Raw genomic sequence first — 24161 nt, 5'->3', positions numbered from 1 at the left:
ATTTTCACAAGTCCTTCGGGTCATGTACCTTAAGTGATCCACCCCGCTTTGGCAAAGTTCTTCAATTGTTACAGATGACTATAAAGTCCTTTCAGATTGATCTCTCAAGGGTGCGGCATGCCCGAACAAAGTTGTCATCCTTTATCATAAAAAAATTGATAAGTACTTCGTGTCTGATACATTAAGTGTGCCACACGCTTGAGTGGGGTTCTTAAATTGTTATGGATGACGATAAAGTTATTCTGGATCGATCTCTTAAGTGCACAACATGCAAGAACAAAATTTTCATGATAAGGTATAAAAAGGTTGATGGAGTTCTTCATGCCCAATGTATTAAGTGCGCCACACAGATTGAGCAAAGTTCGTGAATTGCTATGAATGACGGTGAAGTTACTGTTATTAGTCATCCTGATTAGATACACTAAGATTTGGTCAAGTGTGCAAGAGGGTCAGCAATGAAGGGGAACCACAAGATCAAGAGATAATAGTCATAGGGGAACACGACCCTCTTAAATAGCACCATTATGCCCACTGGTGGTGCTCAAGCGTGGTACTAGAACTAGGTGGATGTTTCTATCAAAGCACAAACTTGGAAGCATTCTTCCATTGACCAAATTATTTTCAAACCATCAAACTAATGCGTCCTTCCAATGATGTCCATCCATATCAAGGTTCTACAAAGGTTGGAATTAAACACCAATAACATATATTTAATATTCTATGGTCGGGATCATTGTGTAGTTTAAATAAATGCAACAATCCTTCAGGTTGAGGACTTAAGTACCCGACTCATTGAATCATACGCTTGGGCAAAGTTCTTAAATAGATATGAATAATGGTAAAGTTCTTCTAGATCAATTGGTTAGGTACGCAGCATGCACGAACAATGTTTCCATAAAAAAGAGATAGAATTTTCATAATTTGTTCGTGTTATATACCTTAAGTGGAGCACTAGACTTGAGAAAAGTTCTTAAATTATCAGGAGCATGCTTTCGTTGACCAAAATATTTCCAAACCATCTAAACCATGCGTACTTCCAATGATGTCCATCCATGGTATTGGTGCATCCTTTACATGTTAGCCATGCTTCTTGGTGGTATAGCTCCATATCGAAGTCCTACAAATATTGCAATGAAACACCAATAACATATATATAAAAACTTCTATGGTCGGGATCATTGTGTAGTTTAAATAAGTGCAACAATCCATCAGGTTTGAGGACTTAATTAACATACGCATGGAAGAAAAATCCTTAAATCAGATGTCATGCCTCATTCTAAATTCCAACAAAGGTCGCACTGAAACTGTAATAACGTCTACATTGAGTGTTACTATCAATGATCTCGTGTACTTGTAGATAGGAATTTGATGAGTCATTTGTGCACTATATCTAAAGTGGGCTATGTGCTTTCTCATCTTTGTTAAATTGTTGTGGATTAGGGTAAAGTTCTTCCAGATCATTATGTCAAGTGCCCTACGTGCATGAACAAAGGTTTTCTGTCTGATAAATTAAGTGCGCCACACGCTTAGCGAAGTTCTTATATTGTTATGGAGGATGGTGAAGTTCTTCTGTATCAATTTTTCTAGTGCGTTACGTGCATGAACACGGTTTTCATCATGAGAGATAAAGAAATGATGAGTCCTTTGAGGTTGATACATTAAGTGCAGCACAGTTTTTTACCGACGTGTTCCGTATGCAACTCATATCCTGACCTCATATCCATTTGAATGTCAAATCAGCTAGGCCCACATTGCTCTTATTTTTGCACGGTATTGCACATATATGAGCTGCCAACTAACTGATAAAAGAACTGTATTTCATCTGATTGGACAGTGGGGGTCCATGTCTATGGATTCCTTCGCACATGCCCTCTCGTACGCTCATGGACTAGGCTTTTTGGAAAAAAGTATTGTGCAACTTACTACCTCCATGGAGTGATTAACCCTAGATAAATGGTTGTCAACTAGTCCTAATTAGCTGTCCCATGCATGTAGCATTAATAAATTTATCCCACAACGCATGCAGAAAGGAGGGTAGATGATTAATGCATTAACGAGTGCTTTATGCGCTACTATGCTCTCTAAAATACTAATTTGTTATGGATGATGGTAAAGTTATTCAGAATCAATCTCTCAAGTTGGCAGCGTGCACGTACAAAGTTTTCATTATATAAGTTGAATTTTGATAAGTCCTTCGTGCCATATACCTTAAGTGTGCCACACACGTGAGGAAAGTTTCTAGATTGTTATGGGTGATGTGAAGTTCTTCTGAATCCATCACTCAAGTGTTAAGTCCTTCGTGCCCTATACCTTAATTGTGCCACATGCTTGAGCAAAGTTCCTAAAAATTTATGGATGACAGTGAAGTTCCTCTGAATTCATCTCTCAAGTGTGCAGCCTGCATGAACAAAGTTTTCATCATAAGATATACAATTTTGGTAAGTCCTTTGTGCCATATACCTTAAGTGCACCGTAAGCTTGGTCAAAGTTCTTAACTAGTTATGGATGTCGGAAAAGTTCATCTGGATCAATTTGTTAAGTGCGAAGGATGCACGAGCAATGTTTTCGTCACTAGAGATTAATTTTTCACAAGGCCTTCGTGTCATGTACCATAAGTTCTTAAATTGTTATGGATGACTGTAAAGTCCTTTCAGATCGATCTCTCAAGGGTGCAGCATGCCCGAACAAAGTTGTCATCCCTTATCATAAAAAAATGATAAATACTTCGTGTCTGATACCTTAAGTGTGCCACACGCTTGAGCGGGGTTCTTAAATTGTTATGGATGATGGTAAATTTCTTCCGGATCGATCTCTTAAGTGCACGACTACTACCTCTTGAGCTTACATTGGTTTTCCCTTGAAGAGGAAAGGGTGATGCAGCGAAGTAGATAAGTATTTTCCTCAATTTGTTGTGAACCAAGGTATCAATCCAGTAGGAGGAACAAACAACACTCCAATAGTAGTACCTACACAAATAATCAAACACTTGCACCCAATGCTATAGAGGGATTGTCAATCCCTTCACAGTTATTTGCAAGGGCGAGATCTGGTAGAGATGCATATAAAATATTGATAGATCTGAAAGTAAAACTAAAGTAAATAAATTGCGGCAAAGTATTTTTGGTATTTTTGGTTTATAGATCTGAAAATATGATATGGAAAATACACCCGGGGGCCATAGGTTTCACTAGAGGCTTCTCTCATAAAGGAAAATAATACGGTGGGTGAACAAATTACTGTTGAGCAATTGATAGAACAACAAATAATTATGAAGATATCCAAGGCAATGATTATGCATATAGGCATCACGTCTGTATCAAGTAGACCGAAACGATTCTGCATCTGCTACTATTACTCCACACATCGACGGACTCCTGCCTGCATCTAGAGTATTAAGTTCATGAAGAACAGATTAACACATTAAGTAAGATGACATGATGTAGAGGGATAAATTCAAGCAATATGATTAAAACCCATCTTTTTACCCTTGATGGCAACAATACAATACGTGCCTCGCTACCCTACTTTCACTGGGTGAGGACACAACAAGATTGAACCTAAAACTAAGCATTTCTCCCATTGCAAGAATTACCAATATAGTTGTCCAAACCAAACGAATAATTCAAAGAGACTTGCAAGTATATGAAATCATGCATATAAGAATTGAGAAGAGACTCAAATAATATTCATGGATAATCTGAACATAAACTCACAATTCATCGGATCTGAACAATCACACCGCAAAGAGTATTACATTGGATTGATCTCCATGAAGATCATGAAGAACATGGTATTGAAGATCAAATAGAGAGAAGAAGCCATCTAGCTACTAGCTACGGACCCATAGGTCTGTGGTGAACTACTCACACATCATCGGATGGGCAATGGAGTTGATGCAGATGCCCTCCTTGATCAAGTCCCTCTTCGAGAGATTACGGGAAAAGGCTCCCAGATTGGATCTCTCAGGAACACAGGCTCCCGGTGACGTAAAAGCATTTCCGTGGCACTTTTTGACGTTTCTAGAATATTTGGGAATTTATAGGCCAAGAATTAGGGTTAGGAGACTTGCAGGGGGCCGACAAGCCAGGGGCGTGACCACCCCCGTAGGGCGCGCCCTGCAAGCTTGTGGCCTCCCGGCAACTTCTTTGCCCCCTACTCCAAGTCTGTTGCGTGTCTTTTGGTCCAAGAAAAATATTTCTAGAGATTTTATTCCGTTTGGACTCCGTTTAATATTCTTTATCTGCAATATTCAAAAACATGGAAAAACAGAAACTAGCACTAGGCTCTAGATTAAAAGGTTAGTCCCAAAAATAATATAAAACAACATATAAATGCATATAAAACATCCAAAACATATAATATAATAGCATGAAACAATCAAAAATCATAGATACGTTGGAGACGTATCAGCATCCTCAAGCTTAATTCTTGCTCGTCCTCGAGTAGGTAAAAGATAAAAATAGAATTTTTGATGTGGAATGAAACCTAACATATTTATACATGTAACATTCTCTAATGTGGCATGAATATTCAGATCCATAAGACTCAAAACAAAATTCTATATTGACATAAAACAATAATATTTCAAGCATACTAATAAGGTATTTGCTTCCTTTCGAAATAGCATGGTCTTAGAAAGTTATCCCTACAAAATCATATTGTGATAGCCTGGCTTATTAGGGATGATAGACTACTCATATCAATATGGAATTCCTTCTTTTCCGGGTGCCCATTCGAACAGAACTCTGAGGTTAAGCATGCTCAGCTTGGAGTAGTTCTAGGATGGGTGACGGACTCGGAAGTTGATCCCGAGTGCGCATGAGTGAGGACAAACTGCGCAGAAAAGACTAGTATTGATATGTGGGGCCAGTCTAGATCCCGCCAGGAGTAACGACCGCCGGCGGGTGTGTCCGGGGCGTTGCAAGTTTGGTATCAGAGCCGACCCTCGCGGTTACACGGATGTTTGCGGACAGGTGCGCAGTCATGTTGTTCATGACTTTTGTGACCCGTCGTGGCACACGACATGGTACATGTACTGGACTGGAAGCACATATGTTTGTGCCAAGAGGGAACGGTCCTGTGGCCCGACGAGGACGTCGGTTCCTCTGAGTGGTGCTGTATGTGATAGCCTAGCTTATTAGGGATGATAGACTACTCATATCAATAAGGAATTCCTTCTTTTCCGGAAGCCCATTCGAACAGAACTCTCAGGTTAAGCGTGCTCAGCATGGAGTAGTTCTAGGATGGGTGACCGACCGGGAAGTTGATCCCGGGTGTGCATGAGTGAGGACAAAGAGCGCAGAAAAGACTAGTATTGATATGTGGGGCCAGTCTAGATCCCGCCAGGAGTAACGACCGCCGGCGGGTGTGTCCGGGGCGTTACACATATGGTCTGGCTATGCTCCATATTCACCACACAAAGTATCTAAATCATGCACAACCCCAGTGAAAGTCAAGCAATTGTTTGACACTTTTTATGTTTTCAAACCTTTTCAACTCTCACGCAATACATGAGCATGAGCCACGGATATAGCACTATAGATGGAATAGAATGTGGTGGAGGTTGCAAAAAGAAAGGAAGAAGATAGTCTCACATCAACTAGGCATATCAACGAGTTATGGAGATGCCCGTCAATAGATATTAATGTGAGTGAGTAGGGATTGCCATGCAACAAATGCACTAGAGCTATAAGTGTATGAAATCTCAAAAATAAAACTAAGTGGTTGTGCAAAAGATGTGTACCACTACTTATATGAAAATGACAACATAGGAGACTCTCTATGAATAACATGGTGCTACTTTGAAGCACAAGTGTGGAAAAAGATAGTATCATTGTCCCTTCTCTCTTTCTCTCATTTTTTTGAATGTGCATCTTTGGCCTCTTTTATTTTTTTATGGGCTTCGCTGGCCTCTTTTATTTTTTGTAAAGCCGGAGACTCATCCCAACTTGTGAGGGAATCATAGATTCCATCATCCTTTTTCTCACATGGGGCAATGCTCTAATAATGCAAATCATCACACTTTTATTTACTTACAACTCAAAAGAATATTACAAGTCGATAGCTAGAACAAGGTATGATTCTACAAGAAATATGGAAGTGATGGTGTGTGTCCTAAAAACAAGACGGTGGTGTTGGATGGTAATATATCTCGGAATGGCTATGAAAATGCAATAATAGGTACGTATGGTGGCTTTTTTAAGGAAAATATATGGTGGCTGTTTTGATGAAGGTGGGTTTAATGTACCGGTGAAAGTTGCACGGTACTAGAGAGGCTAGGAAAGGTGGAAGGGTGAGAGTGTGTATAATCCATGAACTCAACATTAGTCATAAAGAACTCACATACTTATTGCAAAAGCCTATAAGTTAAAAAAAGCAAAGCATTAGACGCATGCTCCTAGTAGAAGGGTTGGTAGGAGTTAACCATCGCGTGATCCCGACCTCCACACAAAGGTTGACAATCATTAAACAAGTCATGCTCCGACTTCATCACATAACGGTTCACCATACGTGCATGCTACGGGAATCACAAGCTTCAAAACAAGTATTTTTTCTAATTCACAATTACTTACTAGCATGACTCTCGTATCATCATCTTCAAATCTCAAAACTATATGCAAGAAATCAAACTTCTCATCATATTCAATGCACTTAATATGAAAGTTTTTATTATATCCCTCTTGGATGCCTATTGTATTAGGACTAAATTCATAACCTAAAACAATTACCATGTTGTTTAAAGAACTCTAAAAATAATATAAGTTAAGTACGAGAGTTTAATAATTTCATAACACCGCCGTGCTCTAAAAGATATAAGTGAAGTACTAGAGCAACATTGCCTAGGTCAAAAGATATAAGTGAAGCATAAAGAGTATTCTAACAAAACGATTCAGTGTGTGTGTCTCTCTCAAAAGATGTGTGCAGAAAGGATGATTGTGGAAAACTAAAAAGTAAAGACTCATATCATACAAGACGCTCCAAGCAAAACACATATCATGTGGTGAATAAAAATATAGCCTCAAGTAAATTTACCGATGGATTGAAGATGAAAGAGGGGATGCCTTTCAGGGCATCCCCAAGCTTAGGCTTTTTGGTATCCTTGGATATGGATTAGTGTGCCTTGAGCATCCCCAAGCTTAGGCTCTTTCCACTCCTTATTCCATAGTCCATCAAAGCTTTACCCAAAACTTGAAAACTTCACAACACAAAACTCAACAGAAAACTCGTGAGATCCGTTAGTATAAGAAAGATAAATCACCACTTATGTGTTGTTGTTAACTCATTATTTATTTATATTTATGTAATATTTACTGTATTCTAACTTCTCCATGGTTCATACCCCCCGATACAACCCATAGATTCATCAAAATAAGCAAACAACACAAAGAAAACAGAATCTGTCAAAAACAGAACAGTCTCTAGCAATATGTTTACTTCGAATACTTCTGTAACTCCAAAAATTATGGAAAATTAGGAAGACCTGGGAAATTTTTAAAACAATCTTGTGTAAAACATTGAGATCAAAAACATGTTCCTGTGAATTTATAAAATTCTTGGACTGAGAGGGAAAGTTTTTGTTTTTCAGCAAAATCAACTTGCAAGCACCATAGATCATCCCAAAGGTCTTACTTGGCTCAAACACTAATTAAAACAAGAAAACACAACTGTTATAGAGTTAATAATATTTGAAGCACACAAAAACATAAACGAAAACAAAATCATAAAATTAAAATTGGGTTGCCTCCCAACAAGCGTTAACGTTTTATGCCCCTAGCTAGGCATGATGATTTCAATGATTCTCACATAAAAAGTAGTAATTGAGATATTAAAAAGAGCATTGGGAATAGCATGAAAACACATTTAAGTCTAACCCACTTCCTATGCATAGGTATGTTTTGAGCAAACAAATTATGGGAACAAGAGTCAATTAGCATAGGAAGGGAAAACAAGTATAACTTCAAAATTTCTAACACATAGAGAAGAGATATTATTGCAATATGTAAAATCGTATGTTCCTCTCTCATAATAATTTTCAGTAGCATCATGAATAAATTCAACAATATATGTATCACGTTAAGCATTATTTTCATGATCCACATGCATAAAAGTCTTACAATCTTCCAAGGTAGTGGGATTAACATTAACTAAAGTCATGACCTCTCCAAACCCACTTTTGTCAAAAAAATCATAAGATTGAACACTCTCCAAATATGTGGGATTATTTTTACCTAAAGTTTACACTCTTCTAAACCCACTTTATATATCATATTCATCAAGGGTATTAAATAAATTATCAAGATCATAAGAAGCATTATCACCCAATCATGATCATTGCAATAAGTAGTGGTCATGGCAAACTCATTAAATATAGCATCCCCAAGCTTGTGGGTTTGCATATAATTAGCACAATTGATATTAATATAATTTATAAAAATATCATTGCAATCATGCTTTTCATTCAAGGAAACATCGTGAATCATTTCATCACAATTTTTAGATTCACGAATCTCAAGCAAAACTTCATGGAGATAATCAAGTACACTCAACTCACTAGCAATTGGTTCATCATAATTGGATCTCTTGAAAAGATTAGCAAGTGGATGCGGATCCATATAAATATATTTTTAGCAATCAAAGATGCAAGCAAATAGAAGGCACATGGTATCACAAGTAGACAAAAAGAGATCTGGCGAGAAAAAGGCGAATAAAACGACAAATTGGTGAAGTGGGGGAGAGGAAAACAAGAGGCAAATGGAAAATAAAGTAAATGCAAGAGACGAGTTTGTGATGGGTATTTGGTAGGCATGATCTTGCTGTGTATCCTCCCCGGCAATGGCGCCAGAAATCCTTCTTGCTATGTCTTGAGCTTGCATTGGTTTTCCCTTGAAGAGGAAAGGGTGATGTAGTGAAGTAGATAAGTATTTCCCTCAGTTTGTTGAGAACCAAGATATCAATCCAGTAGGAGGAACAAACAAGACCCCAATAGTAGTACCTACACAAATAATCAAACACTTGCACCCAACGCTATAAAGGGGTTGTCAGTCCCTTCAGAGTTATTTGCAAGGATGAGATCTAATAGAGATAGATATAAAATACTGATAGATATGAAAGTAAAACTAAAGTAAATAAATTGCAGCAAAGTATTTTTGGTTTATAGATATGAACATATGATATGGAAAAGAGACCCGGGGCCATAGGTTTCACTAGAGGCTTCTCTCATAAAGGAAAATAATACGGTGGGTGAACAAATTACTATTGAGCAACTGATAAAAAAGCAAATAATTATGAAATATCCAAGGCAATGATTATTCATATAGGCATCACGTCTGTATCAAGTAAATGAAACGATTCTGCATGTACTACTATTACTCCACACATCGACTGACTCCTGCCTGCGTCTAGAGTATTAAGTTCATGAAGAACATAGTAACGCATTAAGTAAGATGACATGATGTAGAGAGGATAAACTCAAGCAATATGATGAAAACCCCATCTTTTTATCCTCGATGGCAACAATGCAATATGTGCCTCGCTACCCCTACTTTGTCACTCGGTGAGGACACCACAAGATTGAACCAAAAACTAAGCACTTCTCCTATTGCAAGAGTTACCAATCTAGTCGGCCAAACCAAACGAATAACTCGTAGAGACTTGCTAAGATATGAAATCATGCATATAAGAATTCATAAGAGACTCAAATAATATTCATGGATTATCTGCACATAAACTGACAATTCATCGGGTCTCAACAAACACACCGCAAAAGAGTATTATATCAGATAGATCTCCATGAAGATCATGAAGAACATGGTATTGAACATCAAAGAGAGAGAAGAATCCATCTAGCTACTAGCTATGGACCTGTAGGTCTGTGGTCAACTACTCACACATCATTGGAGGGGCAATGGACTTGATGTAGATGCCCGCCGTGATCAATTCCCTCTTCGGTAGATTATGGGAAAAGGCTCCCAGATTGGATCTCTCGGGAACATAGGCTCCCGGCGGCGTAGAAGTATTTCTGTGGCCCTTTTTGACGTTTCTAGAATATTTGGGAATTTATAGGCAAAGAATTAGGGTTAGGAGACCTGCAGGGGGCCACATGCCAGGGGGCGCAGCCACCCCCATGGCGTGCCCTACAGGATTGTGGCATCCCGACAACTTCCTTGCCCTCTACTCCAAGTGTGTCGCGTGTCTTCTCATCCAAGAAAAATCTTTCCGAAGATTTTATTCCGTTTGGACTCCGTTTAATATTCCTTATCTGCAATATTTAAATACGTGGAAATACAAAAACTGGCACTAGGCTCTAGGATAATAGGTTAGTCCCAAAAATAATATAAAACAACATATAAATGCATATAAAATATCCAAAACATATAATATAATAGCATGGAACATTAAAAAATTATAGATACGTTGGAGACGTATCAATGACATGCAAGAACAAAGTTTTCATGAAAAGGGATAAAAGGGTTGGTAGACTTCTTCATGCTCAATGTATTAGGTGCGCTACATGGGTTGAGCAAACTTCCTAAATTGCTATGAATGACGATGAAGTTATTCTTAATAGTCATTCTGATTTGACACACTAAGTGTTGGCCAAGTGTGTAAGAGGGTCAGCAATGAAGGGGAAACACAAGATCAAGAGATAATAGTCATTGGGCAACAAGACCATCTTAAATAGCACCGTTATGGCCAGTGGTGGTGCTCAAGCGTGACACTACAACTAGGTGGATGTTTTTATCAAAGCACAATCTTGGAAGCATGCTTCCATTGTCCAAATTATTTTCAAACTATCAAACTAATGCGTCCTTCCAATGATGTCCATCCATATCAAGGTCCTACAAAGGTTGCAATGAAACACCATTAACATATATTTAATGTTCTATGGTCGGGATCATTTTGTAGTTTAAATAAATGCAACAATCCTTCAGGTTTGAGGACTTAAGTACCCGACACATTGAATCATACGCTTGGGCAAAGTTCCTAAATAGATATGAATGACGATACAGTTCTTCTGGATCAATCGGTTAGGTGCGCATCATACACGAACAATGTTTCCATCAAAAAGAGATAGAATTTTCATAACTACTTCATGTTATATACCTTAAGTGGAGCACTAGACTTGAGAAAAGTTCTTAAATTGTCAGGATCATGCTTTCGTTGACCAAAATATTTCCAAACCATCTAAACCATGCGTACTTCCAATGATGTCCATCCATGGTATTGGTGCTTCCTTTAGATGCTCGCCATGCTTCTCGGTGGTATAGCTCCATATCAAAGTCCCACAAATGTTAGAATGAAACACCAATAACATATATATAAAAACTTCTATGGTTGATATCATTGTGTAGTTTAAATAAATGCAGCAATCCATCAGGTTTGAGGACTTAATTAACATACGCATGGAATCAAAATCCTTAAATGATATGCAATGCCTCATTCTAAATTCAAACAAAGGCCGCACTCAAACCGTAATAACAACTACATTGAGTGTTACTATCAAGGATCTCGTGTACTTGCAGATAGGAATTTGATGAGTCATTTGTGCACTATACCTAAAGTGGGCTACGTGCTTTCTCATCTTTGTTAAATTGTTGTGGATTAGGGTAAAGTCCTTCCGGATCATTATCTCAAGTGCGCTACGTGCATGAACAAAGGTTTCCTGTCTGATACATTAAGTGCGCCACACGCTTAGCAAAGTTCTTATATTGTTATGAAGGATGGTGAAGTTCTTCCGTATCGATTTCCCCAGTGCGCTACGTGCATGAACCCAGTTTTCATCATGAGAGATAAAGAAATGATGAGTCCTTTGAGGCTAATACATTAAGTGTCGCACATTTTTTTACCGGCGCATTTCGTATGCTACTCATATCCTGACCTCATATCCATTTGAATGTCAAATCAGCCAGGCCCACATTGCTCTTCTTTTTGCATGGTATTGCACATATATGAGTTGTTAACTAACTGATAAAAGGACCGTATTTCATCTGATTGGACAGTGGGGGGTCCATGTCTGTGGATTCCTTTGCACATGCCCTCTCGTACGCTCACGGACTAGGCTTTTTGGAAAAAGCATTGTGCAGCTTACTACCTCCGTGGAGTGATTAACCCCAGATAAATGGTTGTCAACTAGTACTAATTAGTTGTCCCATGCATGTAGCATTAATAAATTTATCTCGCAATGCATGCAGAAAGGAGGGTAGATGTTTAATGCATTAACGAGTGTTTTATGTGGTACTATGCTCTCTAAAATACTAATTTGTTATGGATGATGGTAAAGTTCTTCAGAATCAATCTCACAAGTTGGCAGCATACACGTACAAAATTTTCATTATATAAGATAAATTTTGATAAGTCCTTCGTGACATATAACTTAAGTGCGCCACACACTTGAGGAAAGTTTCTAAATTGTTATGGATGATGTGAAGTTCTTCTGAATCCATCACTCAAGTGTTAAGTCCTTCGTGCCCTATACCTTAATTGTACCACATGCTTGAGAAAAGTTCCTAAAATTTTATGGATGACGGTGAAGTTCCTCCGAATTCAACTCTCAAGTGTGAAGCGTGCATGAACAAAGTTTTCATCATAAGATATACAATTTTGATATTCGTGCCATATACCTTAAGTGCACCGTAAGCTTGGTCAAAGTTCTTAACTAGTTACGGATGTCGGTAAAGTTCATCCGGATCAATCTGTTAAGTGTGAAGCATGCACGAACAATGTTTTTGTCACAAGAGATTCAAATTTCACATGTCCTTCGTGTCATATACCTTAAGTGCCCCCACCCCGCTTTAGCAACGTTATTAAATTGTTACAGATGACTATAAAGTGCTTTCACATGCTTGAACGGAGTTCCTAAGTTGTTGTAGATAGTTCTAAAGTTCTTATTGATTGACCTTTCATGTGCATAATTTGCATGAACACAAATTTCCATCATAGGAGATAAAAAAATGATGAGTCATTTGTCTCGTATACTTTAAGTGTGCTACATGCTCTAGGAAAATTGTTAAATTGTTATGGATATCTAAGTAGTGTTAGTTCTTCACTATCGACAATCTGAGGACAACAACTGAGGATGTAAAAGTACACATCGAACGCTATACAGAACATAGTTTCTAGTGATGATATTCCAGACTGGTTAGCCTTGTATATATGAACTTATTAATGGTCTTGTCCTTCCTGCGGCTGAGACCATGCTATGCTTCATAATGCCCCAATCAACATAAAGGTAGTTAGGTAAACTGAGCATAATCGCACTAATGAGTGTAGAATAAAACATTATTGCAGACAGAAAGTTGTCCAAAGTAAATACTTTCGCGTTCTCATTTAATATTTTATAATCATGTTTGATGGATTAACATACTTTGCTATATTAGATAATATATGCTAGAGCCTTTGAAGGATGCAATACATGTATGTTACTATTTAGTTATGGGGTGATGGTAAAGTTCTTTTGAAACAACCTCTCAAGTTGGCAGCGTGCGCGAACAAAGTTTTCATTATATGTGATAAAATTTGATAAGTCCTTCGTGTCATATATCTTAAGTGAGCCACACACATGAGCAAAAAATTTAATTGTTATGGCTGATGTTAAGTTCTTCTGAATACATTTTAGAGATAATCTTATTATATACGCCATTTGTTCCATGTATGTTAAATGCCACACACGACTTGGTCTAATGTCACAATATGTTAAAGATGGCAGTAAAGTTCTTCCAAAAAGGCCAATGAAGTGTGCAACATGCACGAACAAAGTTTTCATTCGTAGGTATTGTAATTATACGTCCTATGTGTCATACAACTTAATGACGGTGCGCGCTTGGTCGAAGTTCTTAATTGTCACTAGTTAGAGTAAAAAATATTCCAGATCGTTCTCTTAAGTTTTCAACATGCATAAGCAAGGATTTTTTCACACACACACACACACACACACACACATATATATATATATATATATATATATATATACATAGTTCACGTCAGAGCCATTAAAGTCCACACCCGCTTGGTCAAAGCATGCCAATTTTACACGGACGACGGGTATCAACTTGCTATATTTGTTTCATACATGCCTGGTCAGAAAGCTAATGTCTGATCATTAAATCTTGATATACACCAGGAATATTGGCAACAATGCATTGGTGCCACAAGTGTGTTACGGTATACTCGTGGATATCAAACCTTCATAATGGAGTAGAATAAATGTCTGATTCACAAACATAGCTAATACAACTACGATCTTACACCAAAAGGGGTAAACCTTGCATTTCCTTATATTGTTTGGGACATTGAGTTGATGCCTCGTATTTATTTTACCCTGTCATCTAAACCACGATTTGAATCCATGACTTCATTGTGTCCTAATGTGACCAAGCAAGCCGCACTTACCACACTTGGGTTCCTTCCTTTGCTTCTTGTTGATCCATCGTTTGCTGGGCATTTACCAGAGTTGTGTCCCTTTCCCCTGCAAGTTTTGTAGAACTTTGTTCTTGGCTTACTAACTTCATATCCTAGTCTAGATCTTGCATTGTTTGGTCGTCCACGATCTCTCTTGTGAAATTCTACTCTCATCGATGATTTGAGCCTAGTGTCACCGTTAAAATTATGTTGGACATTATTGTTTTCTTTGTCTAGAACATCCTCAAGTCATTTGTCGTCTTGCTCCTTTGCCTTTTATTTGAGGCCATCCCTTGTATCAGATAATCTTGACATTGCAAATGCGAATGCCTCAGGGTTGCTGTCACCCATCTTTACAATATCAAGAGTTGTGGTGTAAAGTGATGTATGCCTGAATGTAGTTGAATCAAGGATAGGGGTGCGCCCCTTGTAAATTTGCAAATGCTCGGGAAGATCTTCACATGCATTTTTAGTCCACCTACTCATGATGTGTGCTTCTGGTATCTTCGTGAACTTCAGGTGTGCCATGACCTGAAGAAGTTAGTACACAATTTATAAAAAAATCAAGTGAGTAATTTTGCAACAAGCCTAGCATTTTGCAATATATTAAGCTTTAGAACATAACAGTATGGCAAAACACATGTTTATTTTTACAAGTTTCTGGAGTCTACTGAAATAATATTTATTACCCGTAAGGCATGGTAGCACAGCAAACCCATATGCTCGTACATACCACACTCGCATTGAAACAGATTGTCAAGTTGAGCCACTTTGACGTTGTAAGAAGTCATGGACCAACTTTCTCTATGCTCTGCATAAAGGTGTGTCACGCGGTATGTATCTTTGATGACGAAGGTGTTCTCGACGTAGTAGGATGCAGTTTTAAAGCATGCTTCTTGGAAGAGCTTGAACAATGCCGGTGTGTAAACCTTCCCGGCATGTCTCTCGATAGGCAAACCTGTTTTTAGCACTGTACCGACCTGTTTTAGGAATAATAAATTGTTTTAGGTTTGTTCAAATTCCATACCTAATACAGGAGCTCAAACGGAATTTCTTATTATATATTTTAAGCTTACCAAGTGACTCTTCTTTTCAGCAAAATTCTCTTCTGAATCACGGTCAAACTGAAGTTTTTGGTAATGCTTGACGAACATGTGCATTGATGCTCCAGCAGGTACAAAATTCTTCAACATATAGTTTGTGATCTCTAACCTCTGAGTGTTAGTCATCCTTGCACAAAATACACCTGCAAAAATATGTCAAAGGAGAGATTCATCATGTAATCATTGTGACAACACATATTATCTGAACCTGACCGTGCCATTTTGATCCAAAGATGAGAAACAAATTCTATAATCATTCCATCATTTGATTTGATTATTCAAGTTGTGCACCATATGTTGTTCGCTTGTTTTCGGGATGAGAAAAACAAATCAGTAATTCTGAAAAAAAAACTGTATATATTTATTCCCCAGTTGACCTGCAAAATATGGCTTTGCCCATTTCATTCTTAACTCATATATTTGTGTCATCATTTGGTGATCCTGCAAACTATACTTATGAATTAAATTTCCCCAGGTTACTTAGAACTCTTCGACAGTGAGCATATATTCTAAAATCTTGTGTAGTTCATCCCCGAAATCTCTGTTCATTGTGTAGAACGGGCCAAGGAACTCCTTTGCACGATGCAACACGTGTCATTTGCACCAGCGGTGTTTCGTTCCAGGTAGCACTTTAGCGATACCCAACTCCATTGCACGACATTGGTCTGTTTCAATGGATCCGGTCAGTACATGAAAAAAATATGGATTATGAATTTGTTTTGTTTTATCACTCATGGAGATATATACCTGTCAATATAGTAACCGGTGCTTTGCCTCCCATCAATGACACAAATTCCTTGAATACCCAATCAAATGTTTCCTCCTTTTCGTTCCTCCTCATAACACCTCCTAAAATAATACTTTGGAAATGATGGTTTACCCCACAAATAGACTGTCACATCCCTGGAACCCTAACCAAGGTTTAGCATTGTGCTCATATTTTCTTTGCATTGCATCCAAGAAAATGGCAACAAGATCAAAGTAAGTGGTGAAGGAAAACTCCAAAACCCTAGCCACTTCGTATTTCAAAGGAATTATAAATTTATTCAAATCAATGGACCCAAAATGGCCTCAAGAAAAGTTCAACTTTTCTTATAATTCTTGGAAACAAATAAGCAATGAAGGAAACCATTTCTTTTATACTTTTGGCATTTTAAATAAATGCAAAAAGCTACTGGTTTCAAGTTTAAAATTTGAATTCAAAAACTTTAAGTTTTCAAAAATGTTGAAGACTCCAGAAATGGTTGGATATATTCCAACAAATATTTTGGTGTGTTCAAAATACTTTTTACAAACTATTTTGGAACTGAAATAAATAGCAATTCAAATAGTTAGCAAATCAGAAACAAAACAGAAAAGAAATAAGAGAAAAGAATAGCATACCTCTATCTGTCGCCTGGCCCAGCCCACGAGGGGCTCACGCGTCTTCTTCCTCCTGCCAGAAGGCAGAGGAGAAGCTCGCCACGGCGCATGGCCAGGGGTGCCATGCCTCCTACCTACCTGGCCTCCCCGCCGACCTGGTGGCTAGGATAGGCTCGGGAGAGCCGTCCCAATCCTCTCATCCTCATTCCTTCCCCGGATCTTTCTCTCACGTCTGTCTCCCCATGCCAAGACCACCGAAGGCCGCCGGAAGTCGACGTCGATCCGCCGGCCACAGGTCGTTCTCGAGCCAGCCGCCTACCTCCATGGATCCGCCGTGAGCTCTTCTTCTTTTCCCCCCTCTTTCCGTCGAGCCCCCCTTCCTCTAGCCTCCTCCCGCCATGGAGCCCGATCTCCTGCCGCCGGCCATGGCGCCCCCGTGGCTAGTGCCCCCTCCCCCCCGAGTGTCGCTGCTGAGCACATCAGCATGCTCAGGGATCTCACAAGAACCCGTAGCCACCCCCAAGTCTCCCTCCCCCCCGCATCCCTGGCCTCAACCCCATCTTGCCGAGCACGGGCCGCCGCTCCGTCGTTGCTCCTGTCGTCTCCGGCGACCCCCTCGCCCTCAAACCACCACGGGAATTGATGCGGCCCAACGCGGGCTACCTCCTGGTGGTCTCTGCGCGTCCAACCGTCGCCGTTTGCCGATTCCGGCGAGATGCTGCCGTCGGATGAGGTCGTCGCCGGCAGCTCTCCGGCAGGATGATGTGGCCGTCATTAGGGCTAACCTCCTTGTCTAACTAGCCTAATGAGGCACTCACATGAGGCCCCACACATTTAATTAGTAAGTTTTAAATCTGAAACAAAATGAGTAACCCACGGTCAGTTACATGTGGGGCCCAGCCGCCAGGTTTGACCTGGGCTGGCGCCTTTGACCTGCTGAGGTCATGCTGATGTATGGCTGATGCAGTAAATGCATTTCTGGATTTTAAATAATTCTAGAAAATTCCTAAAACTTCTAAAAATCATAGAAAATAATCTGTAAGTCCAATGAAAATAATTTATATATGAAAAAGTATCAGAAAAATTCAAGGAATCTGAATATGTCATTTTCAAACATGTTTGAAAATGTTACTGAACCCAAACATGTAGATTAAGGAATAAGTTAATTCTTATAAATACTTTGGAGATGGAATTTGGAAAATATTTAATTTCACTACAAATGATATGATCAAACACTATCCAAATCACAAACCAGCAACCTAACATGTCATTCCATCCATGTTAAAAGCAAGTTGATATGAGCATCAGGTCGAATCAATAAAAATGGTATTCGAGAATACTTTGTTTGAAGTGATATTTGAATTTGATTCAAATCAACTTCAAACCTAATAGTTGTTAGCTATAATAGTATACCACTCTGCATCCTCATGCCATGCTCATGCATCATCTTGTTGCATATGCTTGTTATTGATTGTTGGCACTCTTTTCGGTAGGTTCCACTCCCCCGGATTCCACCGAATATCCGTCTGACGGATATTGTCCCGCCTCTGAGCAACAAGGCAAGCAACCATTTTGATCATCCCGATAAATCCCATGTTCTCGCTCCTGCACTTACTTATTGCATTAGGATCAAATGCTTCAAATGCTTTTGCCACGTTAGTTGAACCCACTTCCTTTGCATGACCTATCCTTGTCACAGTAAATAGCTGAACCTTGCAACCTAGCATACCTGGTAGTTGCTTGAGCCATGATGTGCCTTATCCTGCTATGCATGCTATGCTTAGAGTTGTGTATGGTCTGTCATCTGGGAGATGAACAGAATTGTGAGAATGCGTTCGGTAAGCAAAGGTTGTGTGTTAAACCTGATTTGGTAAAGGTACCGGTGAAAGGTTGTGTAGGAGTACATGGCGGGTTGTTTCATTGGAACCGTCCTTAGGAACTAAGTTCCGTGTATGTAATCCAAGACGAGATACTACCACATGCTAGGCCCTGAAATATGACCCCGCTTGACTTATTAATTGCTTAGTACTCGGTCCAGGAGTTGCAAGTAGTTTCTGGTGTTTATAGTCATGCTGGAGGCCGTGCATGGTGCTGACCTGAGAGGTGGGCTGTGATGCGGTAGGCAGTGGCACGGTGTACCAAGTGGCACCCGGATGGTGGGCTTGGGAACCTTGCGCACATCGTTTGGGGCCGTGGCGGAAACCTCGGCCGGACTTCCGTGCGGGTTACCCTCGGATAGGCGATAGACCTAGAGTAGGTACTAATGTGGTTAACGGTCGTGGCCGACTCCCTCGCTGGGCTTCCGCTTGAAGGTTGCCGAGGTGCATGACGTGCACATGGTGATAAGTGGCGAGAGCGTGTGTGATGAAGTACACCCCTGCAGGGTTATGATCTATTCGAATAGCCGCGTCCGCGGATATGGACTACTTGGAGACATATGTTGTTCATAGATAACTTCAATGGCTACTCATAAAATTGTCAAGATAAGCGTGAGTGTCGTGGAAGGCATTTCTGTGTGGAGACGGAATGATTCCACGACGGAGTATTGTTGTGGTGTTAGTGGACTCGTGTGCAAGAAATCAAGTTGTCAAAATTATTTAAAAATGCAAGTTGTCTAGCCACGAGTCAAATGCTGGCTTCCCGCATGAAACCCCACAATACCTTATTGATACATTGCATGAGTAGATAGTTATCCTAAAGTCTTGCTGAGTACCTCCGTACTCATGTTTTCTTAATAAATGTTGCAGAGGTTGCTAATTACACTAATGGAGGGTTCTTCATAGACATCGACGACGACGAGTAGCTGGTGTCCCAGCTACGATCTGGCCCTAGGTTGGGTCTGTAGTATAGTCAGGCCTTGTGCCTTCTAGTTTCACCTGTCTGTACTCAGACAGTTTTAAACACTTACGCTGGCTTGTAACTAAATGACTGCTATGATGGGTCGTAAGACCTTTACTGTGTAATATTATGTGTGTGGCTCTTCCGAGCCTCTTAAATAAAGCTTGTATGTTTATGGTTATGTTGTGATGCCATCGATGTATCTATACATATCGGTATGCCATGCGTACGTGTGCCGTACTTGATATGTATGGGGTTCGATTACCTAGCCATAAACTTTAGTAGCACTCCTTACAGGGAAATGCCCATGTGTGATCCAACGAGCCATGGTAGCTCGCTACTGCTCCGGACACATTGGTTGACCGGCATGTGTCCTTCTTAGCTGTTGTGTCTGTCCCCTTTGGGGAAATGTCACGCGATGTAATGGAGTCCTTGTAGCTTGCTACGACTCGTCTACATTCGCTGGTGACCGACACCTGCTTTGCTGGGTCATGTATGCGTGTCCTTGTGCGGTACTGCCACTTTGGTTTATGACTAGACATGTCGATCCGGGTTCTTTGTCATTGGAATACTAGCGACACAATTGCATATGTGAGTCAAAAGGCGCAAACGGTCCCGGCTAAGGTAAGGCTGCAGCCGTGGGGTTAACCGTGCGTGAGACCGCAAAGGGATGCGATGTGTTACATGCTGGATTCCTATGGCTTAGGATCGGGGTCCCGACATAGACCGAATGGCATGTCATACTAATTTTTATGATATGTTGTGTCGAATGTGATTGCGTCGCCAAACATTTTATATTAGTATCTGCACTTTCCATTCGTCCACATAAGGGCCTGGATCTTGCTGTCGCTATCAACAAGAACGATGTCAGCAAACATAGGGTAATTCTTCTTTAGTTCTGAGAACAGATCAACTGTTTTCCTAATGTCATCATCTGCAGTCTCTTGGTTCAACCTTTTGCACATGTACTTGGGTGATCGCTTGTTGAATGGTACATTCTCCATTGATCCAAAGAAGCTTGCGATGACACAAAAAAGATTTGGTAAGCCAATGTTGTTGCTCCTCAAGTGCTTCAATATATCTTTGGTGTGTGTGTCAATGTTCTTGTGTGATGGCCAACGTAGTTTGTCTCCACATGATGATGACAAATGATGGTGTTGTTCAGGTCTGAAGTCATGAATATACCATCCATTGTCGTTTGTGCAGTGTAGTCTGATCAAGGCTTGGCAGTTGCACGCCACCGACTTTGTGTTTTCTTTCTTTGGTCGTCCCTGAAATTTGAAGACGACACGCATATTAGTACATGTTGAGATTATGGCATAACGGTGACTCAGGAGTTATATGCATGTTGTTTATACTGACCGCGCAACCACAAATGATGTCTTGAACTGTTCTGCTCTTCTGTGCATTTGTCCTAGATTGACCATATCTTATTTCAAAACCAATCTCCCAAGAATACAGGTTGTAAAACTCAAATGCCTCTGCTAGTGAGTTGAACTCTCGTCCAATATCAGGAGCAACCGCTTGTCCAGACTTCCGGTCGACATAGCTGCGCATTGCTTTCTCAAGCGCATAGACTCTTCCCTGTTTTGGCTCTCGCTGATCTGGTATTTTCCCAAGCCGTATCCTACACGCAATATTGACAAGGGTTCATAAACTACATAACACAATAGATGCCATGCTTTTTTCTGAATTTTCAGCTCCACATGGAAGCTCACATAGGTTATGAATCAAGAAATAGCTGGATGAACCCGGTTGAACAAATGCAGTGTTCTTTTCACCCTATAGACAGAGCAGGTGCTAGAAGGTCATCCATAGAACAATAATTAAACACAAACATGCAAAAGCTCAGAAAATAATAATCAAACACTGGAATGCAAGGGGGTGATGATGCTAGGATGAAAGTAATTGTCAAAGCAAACAGCCCCCCATAATCTCCCTCCTAATGTGAGCAGAGCGGGAGCTCCCTAGTTCTCGTTTGATGTGACGGTGGCGGAACTAACTGATCCAGGTGGCATCAAATATGAAGCCATAACAATTCATAACAGGACATGCATAGTACCATCACCCTTCACCCACGAATTGGAGATTATTTATGCCACATATGTTCGACCTGACATTTCTTTAGTTTCATGGACTTTCTTCTTCCTTTTTTACACTGAACATTTTCTAATAATTAACACCCACATATATGAGTATGTTTAGATTTGTAAGGTTGTAAGTTGCGACATACTTCTACATAAGAATCAAAGCTCCACTGAAAATGCACAAGGTAATTGTAGCTTGTGGTACATACATATTTCCATGCCAAATTTTAGGTTTCCAAAACCCAAATGCATAAATCAAAAATACGGTACTGCTTCAAACTAAAGGAACTTCAGGGATGCATAGTCATTCACCTTATCTTCCATGTACATTGTTCCTGGCCAGACTTTTGAGAATGAATCAGGTTTGGTGCGGTTGATTCCAGCCCTCTGAAAAATGTTGGAGTTTTCTGAATGCATACCAGCGGCTAATGAACATCCCGATCAAGTGTCGAACGTACAGCACCTCTGAGTTCAGCACACGTACAGTCCTGTTTTGGTCACCGAAAAAGTTTCGGGCTCATCGGTAGTGTACCCGGGGTGCCGGGAGGGTACCGAGGACTATCGGGAGGGGTGTCATGCCCCGAGTGGCCTTATGGGATGTGGGGGGATACAAACCAGCCCCTAGTGGGCTGACATAAGCTCCCACTAAGGCCCATGAGGTTTGAGAGGCAAAAAACCCAAAGGTGGAAAAGGTGGAAAGGGTTTCCAAGTGGAAAGGAGGAATCCTACTCCTAGTAGGATTGGAGTAGGACTCCTCCACCTCCAATTTCGGCCAAACCTTGAGATTTGAGGCTGCCTCCTCCCCTCCCTCCCTCCTATATATACTAGAGGTATTGAGGGTTTTTGAGACACAGAAAAACAGCCACGTGCTCCCTCTACTTCTCTCTAGATGTGTTCTTCCTCTAGATCGGTTTTTCAGCAGCGCTTAGGCGAAGCCCTGCTGGAATAGATCCACCACCACCACCACCATGCCGTTGTGCTAGAGAACTCATCTACCTCTTCACCCCCTCTTGCTGGAGAAAGAAGGCGGGGATCGTCATCGAGCTGTACGTGTGCTAAACGCGGAGGTGTCGTCCGTTTGACACGAGATTGGGATGGATCGTGATGGGATCGCGGGATGGATTGTGATGGGATCGTGGGACGGGCTGCGATTTGAATCGCTAATATGTTCCACTACATCAACCACGTTATATACGCTTCCGCTTAGCGATCTACAAGGGTACATAGATTCGCTCTCCCCTCTCGTAGATGATCATCACCATGGATAGGTATTGCATGTGCGTAGGAAATTTTTTGTTTCCCATGCAACGTTCCCCAACACCAGTTACATTGTGACATTTGATACACACAAATAATTCATTCGGTGTTGGTGAGTTGCATGATCTCATGGTCATAGGAAGAGATACATTGACATGCAAAAATCAATAGTAGTAAACTGGATACGATCAAACACTATGCTTAAGGTTTGGGTCTTTTCCATCACATCATTCTCCTAATGATGTGATCCCATTATCAAATGACAACTCATGTCTATGGCTAGGAAACCTTAGCCGTATTTGATCAACGAGGTAGTCCAGTAGAGGCTTATTAGGGACACTTTGTTGTCTAAGTATCGACACATGTATTTGAGTTTCCAATCAATACAATTATAGCATGGATAATAAATGATTATCATGAGCAAGGAAATATGATAATAACTACTTTATTATTGCCTCTAGGGCATATTTCCAAGAGTCTCCCACTTGCACTAGAGTCAATAATCTAGTTCACATCACCATGTTTTGATCATGTTTTGCTTGTGAAAGAGGTTTTACTCAGAGGGTCTGCAACATTCAAATTCGTGTGTACTTTGCAAATCTATATGTCATGCTGTAGATGATGCTACCACGTTCCACTTGGAACTATTTCAAATGACGGCTCACTATAAAAATCAATTTTGGTACTCAGAGTCATCCGGATTGGCGTCAAAGCTTGCATCGACGTAACCCTTTACGACAAACTATTTTATCACCTACATAATCGAGAAACATTTACTTAGTCCTATAGTTACTAAGGATAAGTTTGACCATTGTCCAGTGATCCATTCCTGGATCACTCTTGTACCCCTTGCCAGACTCGTGGCAAGGCACACACCACGTGTGGTACACAACATGGCATACTATAGAGCCTATGTCTAAGGCATAGGGGATGACCTTTGTCCTTTCTCTTTCTTCTGTCATGGCCGGGCTTTGAGTCTTACTCAAACTCACACTTTACAATATAGTCAAGAACTCCTTCTTTGACTAATCTATTTTGAACTCCTTCAAAATCTTATCAAGGTATGTCTTCATTGAAAGTTTCATCAAGCGTCCTGATCTATCTCTATATATCTTGA

Source organism: Hordeum vulgare, chromosome 2H (genome assembly GCF_904849725.1).
Source record: "Hordeum vulgare subsp. vulgare chromosome 2H, MorexV3_pseudomolecules_assembly, whole genome shotgun sequence".
NCBI lineage: Eukaryota > Viridiplantae > Streptophyta > Magnoliopsida > Poales > Poaceae > Hordeum > Hordeum vulgare.
The sequence above is the reverse complement of the archived record's forward strand: the minus strand, read 5'-3'. Positions refer to the sequence as shown.